The sequence below is a fragment of the Emys orbicularis genome, chromosome 10 (assembly GCF_028017835.1).
Source record: "Emys orbicularis isolate rEmyOrb1 chromosome 10, rEmyOrb1.hap1, whole genome shotgun sequence".
NCBI classification, from domain to species: Eukaryota; Metazoa; Chordata; order Testudines; family Emydidae; genus Emys; species Emys orbicularis.
In genome coordinates, this window is record NC_088692.1 from 55,910,210 (window position 1) to 55,917,032 (window position 6,823).

General features: G+C 54.5%; 1 pseudogene; it reads right to left on the minus strand.

Moving 5' to 3' along the window:
* The window catches only part of LOC135885073 (voltage-dependent L-type calcium channel subunit alpha-1S-like), a 45,681-nt pseudogene extending 42,057 nt beyond the window's left edge, over positions 1–3,624 (minus strand).
* Positions 3,625–6,823: the final 3,199 nt, after the last annotated feature.

A 6,823-nucleotide genomic window follows, 5' to 3' on the forward strand; every position in this document is an offset into this window, starting at 1 on the left:
TTTCGCTAGCCCACTTCACTGGGGTAGTGCAGAAGCCAGGAAAGTTCCCCACAATAGCGGGACCATTCCCCCGCTTACATATATAAGAAAAGACCCCAAAAATCGGGACTGTCCCTATAAAATCGGGACATCTGGTCACCCTACATGACGGCAGCCTCCATCGCCCTCCTGTTACGTTTTCTAACAAGCCCCTTTGTGCTTTCCTCTCCCGCTGGGTCGGAGCTCCCTGTAAACACCCGCAAAGCTCCCTCTTCTCCTTCATGTCCCTCCGCAACACTCTCTTTTGCCAGGATGCCTGCGAACAAACCTAACAGCTTAAACTGTCAGCTCTCCGGGGCACGGACTGCAGCTCCTGGTCTGGCATTGCCAAGGGGCCGTGGGTGATGGGAACGGGGACTCCCTCGCCAGCCAGGGCAGAGCTGGCTCACTATACAGGCTCTGCTCCCAGCTCCCCAGGGCCCGGCATGGGGGGGATGTGGAGCATGTCGGGGAGTGACCTGAAAGCACTGCACTACAGCTATTCTCTGCTTCCCTGGGCCCATAGGGAGGCACTAGGAGCAGAATGCAAGTCCACAGAGCCCTGAGATTGCTCTAAGTTCCACTGCGGGCCGGGGTGGCGCCTGAGAACACAGCGGGTTTTGATCCCCTGCTCCCAGTGCAGGAACGGACGCACCAGGCATTAGGTCCAGAGCACGTGGCGGACATTTTTCCAACGGTGCCCAGGAGGCAGGAACCCAGGGGGAGTATTTCCAACCCAGACAGCCTCTCGATGCTAGGAGACCCCGGCTGGAAGGCTGCCTGTTCGAACGGCTCCCTACGCAGATCACGGGGTATCTCGGCGAGGAATGCGTACAGGGGAACACATAGGAAAGAGCTGAGGACCAGTTCCTGGCTTGTACACTCAGCTTTCCCCAGAGCTCTGGCCCCCTCATCCACTGCTCCTCTCCTCCCATAAACAAGTGACGGGGCCTTGCTTGATGAATCCCAGGGCTCCTGAGACAGGCTGCAAAGCAGCAATAACTCTCCCTGGGAGCTGAGCGAGTGGAGGTGCCACTTCCGATAAGGAGCCTTTCCCTTTATGGACTCCTTAGCTCCCAGTCATAAACCTTGCCGCTTTTCTCCGTCAGGGCTGGCCTCTGTAACCCTGTCAGCGGGGCCTTAACTCTGGGACCTACACGGGACCCCCAGCCATAACTTAGCTGCCCGCTCAGATCCCCGAGGTAGGCTGCAGGACTGTCAGCTACCAGTTATTTATTCACTTTAAAAGCAACAATAGCAGCCCCTGCACATGCCCCTGGCTCTGACACTCTATCATCTCCGGGGAGGTCTGAGCAGGCAGAGGAGCGTGTGGATTCCTTTTCTTGTTTCAAGGTTCATGGGACTATAGCGGCTGGATTGAGATCTCCGGGGATTTCGCTCTTTTGTATCCACACAGCAGGTGCAGCAAGTGTGTGTGTGTGTGTGTGTGAGAGAGAGAGAGAGACCACTGCCCTCTACTGGATGCAATCACAACTGCTCAACTGTGTGCCCAAGCCCCTACTCTGCTTACAGCTAATGGAGATTTTCATTTTGCTCTGAAAGTAGGGGCCTGGGCTTTCTGAAGCAAGATGATCTGAATTAGGAGCCCGCCGTCACTATGAAATTCTAAGCGCTCACGGTGTGAAACAGAGGGACAACTATGCAGTTCTTAAGTGGCCAAACTGAGGGGGGCACAGAGGAACATTTGGGGGGGGGCAGAGCGCAGGGGGGGGAATGCCACCCCGCCCCGCTCTGCCCCCAGCTCCACTTTGGCTCCAATCCCAGCCCCAGCTGAAGGTCGGGCCCCAGCCATGGCCCCGCTCCCGACCCCAGCCATGGCTCTGCTCCCGGCTGCAGCCCCAGCTCCGGCCCCGGCCTCAGCTCCAGTTCTCAGGGGCGGGATGTGGACAGGTTCCACTATGGGTAAGGGGGGGCAGGATGGAAAAAGTTGCGGAACCACTGATCTAAAAGACCGTCAAGCAGGGTTTTCCCCTAGAAAAGGCTCTAGAGCTAAAGCGAATATGGGAAATGGTTCAGATGAAAGCCTTACAAGATGGTTGCTAGAATAGGAGTCGTGACCAGGAACTTGACATGAGCCTCTGGCCCACACAGACTGGTTACAAGCTTCACCACCAGCCTTCATTTAAAATGAATTACTCACAAGCCCCCACCTAAGGGGTAGCCCCCCCCCTCCCATAAATTAGCACCACGGGGGCAGAGGGTTGTACTGGGGGCTGTTTGTCGGGGGGCGGGGGAAGAGACAGAGAGGAGCAGAATGAGAGACAAGAAAGAGAGGGATGCTGAGCAAAGAGCCGGCAAACCCCAAACCCCTCATTCCCAGCCCCACCCCAGAGCCCTCACCACCCCCTGCACCCCAATCCCCTGGAAAAAGCCTAGAGAGGGCTTGTGGGGCGCTGGCTGAATGGGTGCTATGAGTGAGGCCACTTTGGTGCCTCCTGTGTTCAGGGACGCAGGACTTTACAAGGAAGGGACAAACACACAAGACTGCATCGATTGAAGATAATCTCAGATTCCATCGTCAATTTCTGTTCTCAACTGGACAACCCGCAGGGCCCCAGAATTTGAGTAGCTGCTCGGGTCAAAGGGGATAACGGAGTGGTTTAGTGCTGTTAACAGTCAACAGAGATGTTTTATTAACATAGAATCATAGAAGATTTGGTTTGGAAGAGACCTCAGGAGGTCATCTAGTCCAACCCGCTGCTCAAAGCAGGACCAACCCCAACTAAATCATCCCAGCCAGGGCTTTGTCAAGCCTGGCCTTAAAAATCTCCAAGGTTGGAGATTCCACCACCTCCCTAGGTAACCCGTTCCAGTGCTTCACCACCCTCCTAGTGAAACAGTGTTTCCTAATATCCAACCTAGACCTCCCCCACTGCAACGTGAGACCATTGTTCCTTGTTTTGTCATCTGCCACCACCAAGAACAGCCGAGCTCCATCCTCTTTGGAACCCCTCTTCAGGTAGTTGAAGGCTGCTATCAAATCCCCCCTCACTCTTCTCTTCTGCAGACTAAATAAGCCCAGTTCCCTCAGCCTCTCCTCGTAAGTCATGTGCCCCAGCCCCCTAATTATTTCAGCCCCCTAAACAGCTTCTTACTTGTAGGGCCAGCCACTCCCATCCCAACACAACAGGGAGCAGAGGCCTGTATCTTGGTGTTGTGGGTCCCAGCTTCCCTTCCTGCTTATGGACTCAGAGGCTCAGGTGCAAATTTCACGACTACATAACTGGAGATCATGCAGCTCACGTGCTGGTGGCTTGGAGGGTGAAATTTCAGTGCCAGGCAGGCACTAACATTCGTGGGCGAGGGGCTCAGCCCCTTCATGCTGCCTCGACTTGATGCCCCGGCTATTTTTAAAAGGTTAGTTTGGAACACAAGTGAAAGAAAAAGGTTTGCCTCAGGGGCTTTGCCGTGAGCGAGGCGGCGCCGGGCGGGTTTGTACAACATGAGGACGAGGCTGTCTCTTACCAGGCTGGAGTTGGAAGCGTTGGTATCATCGTTCGGCATGGGCAGGTAGACGGCCAACGCCACGCAGTTGGCAAAGATGGTCATCAGGATAATGATCTCGAAGGGTCTGTGGGTGGGCATTAAGGAGAAGCACAGAACTGAGGCACAGTCCCTGCATATGCACCAATTAATGGTAACCACCTCGTCAGCTGGTACAATGCCATGGCACCGGCCATATTTACACAGGAGAGGCCCAGGGATGGACTAGCCAGGGGGGCTGGGGGCACTGGCAGAGCTGGGGGGGACACCCAGGGCTGCAATAACACGGGGTGCGGTTGCCATCAGACCTGCCAACACTCCCACAGTTTCAGAGCCTCTTACAGATCTGGGGCACAGCCCATCAGTCTAAAGGGAAATCAGCCTCCGATTGGCTGCCTTCCCTACTGCCCCACCCCTTGGGGAAGGCTCCCCCTATCCTCTCCTGTGAACGGGGATGGGTTCCTGCCTCCGCTTCTCCCCATCTCCCTCCCACCCTAGGGTTGCCAACTTTCTACTCGCACAAAACCGAACAACCTTGCCCCACCTCCTGCCCCACCCCCTCCAAGGCCCCGCCCCTGCTCACTCCATCCCCCCTCCCTCTGTTGCTTGCTCTCCCCACCCTCACTCACTCGCTCATTTTCACCAGGCTGGGGTGTGGGAGGGGGTGAGGGCTCCAGCTGGGGGTGCAAGTTCCAGGATGGGGCCAGAAATGAGAGGTTCAGGGTGTGGGAGGGGGCTCTGGGCTGGGGCAGGGGGTTGGGGTGCAGGGGGGGGTGAGGACTCTGGGGTGGGGCTGGGAATGACGGGTTTGGGGTTTAGGAGGCTGCTCCGTGCTGGCACTGAGGGGTTTTGAGGGCAGGAGGAGGATCAGGGCTGGAGCAGGGGGTTGGGGCCGGGGAGTGGGTCAGGGGTGCAGGCTCCAGGCGGCACTTACCTCAAGCAGCTCCCAGAAGCGGTGGCATGCCCCCCTCCGACTCCTATGCGGAGGCACAACCAAGTGGCTCTGCATGCTGCCCTGTCTGCAGGCACCGCCCCTGCAGCTCCCATTGGCTGTGGTTCCCGGCCAATGGGAGCTGCGGGGGCGGCGCTTGGGGCAGGGGAAGCTTGAGGGGGGGGGATGAAGAACCTCTGCATAAGGAGCAGAGGAGCAAATGTGGGGCTGGGGGAGGGGCTCAGCAGTGAGGGGGAGCTGGGGAAGATTGGGCAGCTAGAGGAGCACAAGACTGATGGGGAGGCACAGAGCTGATGTGGGGAAATGTGGGAGCAAATTAGTAAGTGCTGTGGGGCTGCTGTGACCCAGTGACCTCTTGATGCCAACTGGCACAGCAGGTGCAGGGGGTTTTACAAGGCTCTCCTGGGTCAGTTCTATGCACGTTAGTACTCCAGAAGACAGTCTCCAGCAACAGCCAGTAGCCCACTGGTCATCACAATCATTTTGAAATGTATGCATGGATAATATTTAAGGAATTATGTCTCTATACTTAAAATTATGTTCTTAAAGCCTCGGGAGCTGTGGCAGGTAATCAGGAGGAGACATATCTCAGACAGGTTCCTTTCGGGAAGGGGTTACAGACACGTATCTCCCCGTCTGGTCCTTGTCTGTATTGTGTACAGTCCCTTCACAACAGGAGTCTAGCTTGTGGCTCAGTATGCAACTAATCTAGATTACAAAATTGACAAGAGACTGCAAAATCTACCAGTCCTCGCCTATAGACAGCCCCCCCAACCTGAACCAAATACTCACCAGCAACCACACACCAAACAACGAAAACACTAACCCAGGAACCAAACCCTGCTGCAAACCCCGGTGCCAACTCTGTCCACATATCTATTCGCGGGACACCATCATAGGGATCTAACCACATCAGCCACACCATCCGGGGCTCGTTCACCTGCACATCTACCAATGTGATCTATGCCATCATGTGCCAGCGATGCCCCTCTGCCATGTACATTGGCCAAACTGGACAGTCTCTATGCAAAAGAATAAATGGACACAACTCTGACATCAGGAATTCATAACATTCAAAAACCAATAGAACACTTCAATCTCTCTAGTCACTCAATAACAGACCTAAAAGTGGCAATTCTTCAACAAAAAAACTTCAAAAACAGACTCCAACGTGAAGCTGCAGAACTGGAATTAATTTGCAAACTGGACACCATCAGATTAGGCCTGAATAAAGACTGGGAGTGATTGGGTCATTACAAAACCTAAACTTAATTTCCCCAATACTAATTTCTCCCTACTGTTACTCACACCTTCTTGTCAACTGTCTGTAATGGGCCACTCTCTTACCACTTCAAAAGTTATTTTCCCTCCCTTGGTATCCTGCTGTTAATTGATTTATCTCGTTAGACTGACCTCACACTTGGCAAAGCAACCCCCATCCTTTCATGTATTTATACCTGCTCCTCTATTTTCCACTCCATGCATCCGATGAAGTGGGTTCTAGCCCACGAAAGCTTATGCCCAAATAAATGTGTTAGTCTCTAAGGTGCCCCAAGGACTCCTCGTTGTTTTTGCTGATACTGGCTAACACGGCAACTACTCTGAAACCTACCAGGAGGAGCAATTAGCACCAGGGGGTCTGGGTTACGAATAAAGATCAAAGGACTGTTTTGAGATAGCCTGGGCTGCAAAAGAGACACTGGGGGCTTCTTTACTTAGAAGGCAAGCTGCCAGCATGACTTGTCTCATGAAACAAGGATCACAGGCTGTAAAAGGTTGGAAGGATTTTGGGGTGAGCATTGCTCTGTACGACATGAAAGTATCGAGTCTAGGTTCTAGAATGCGCGCTCTGATTTTACGTTGTATGTAACCGTTGGTTTCCAATACACGCCCCCCACAGCACGTCTCCCATGCTGGGCGACAAGACAGGCTGGCTAACACAGCAGTTCAGACAATAGAGCTCCTCTGTTGCCCTGCTGTCAGGGGAGGGAGCGAGCGGAGCAGCGCAGAGACCCCCAGCCAGAACTGAGAGGAGGAGGAGAAAGACAAGCCCTAGCTGCAAGAGAGGTCACCCGGCTGCTGAGTGGCTCCTGCCCGCTAGATTATCCAAATAAAATCCGTGTCCCGCCTGCTATTCGGATAACAGGGAGCGTCCTGTACGTGCTACACGATCTGCATCAAATAAACTGCTGCGTGTGTCCCTCTGGACACACCCAGTGTGTGCAAAGCAGGGCAGCGATCGGAGGTGGGACTGGGGAGCTGTGGGGGGTGTGGTGTACAGCTGCTTTGGGTGCAGCGAACCTGGGAACACTCAGTGAGTGATCAGCACACTCCAACCTCCCAGTGTCC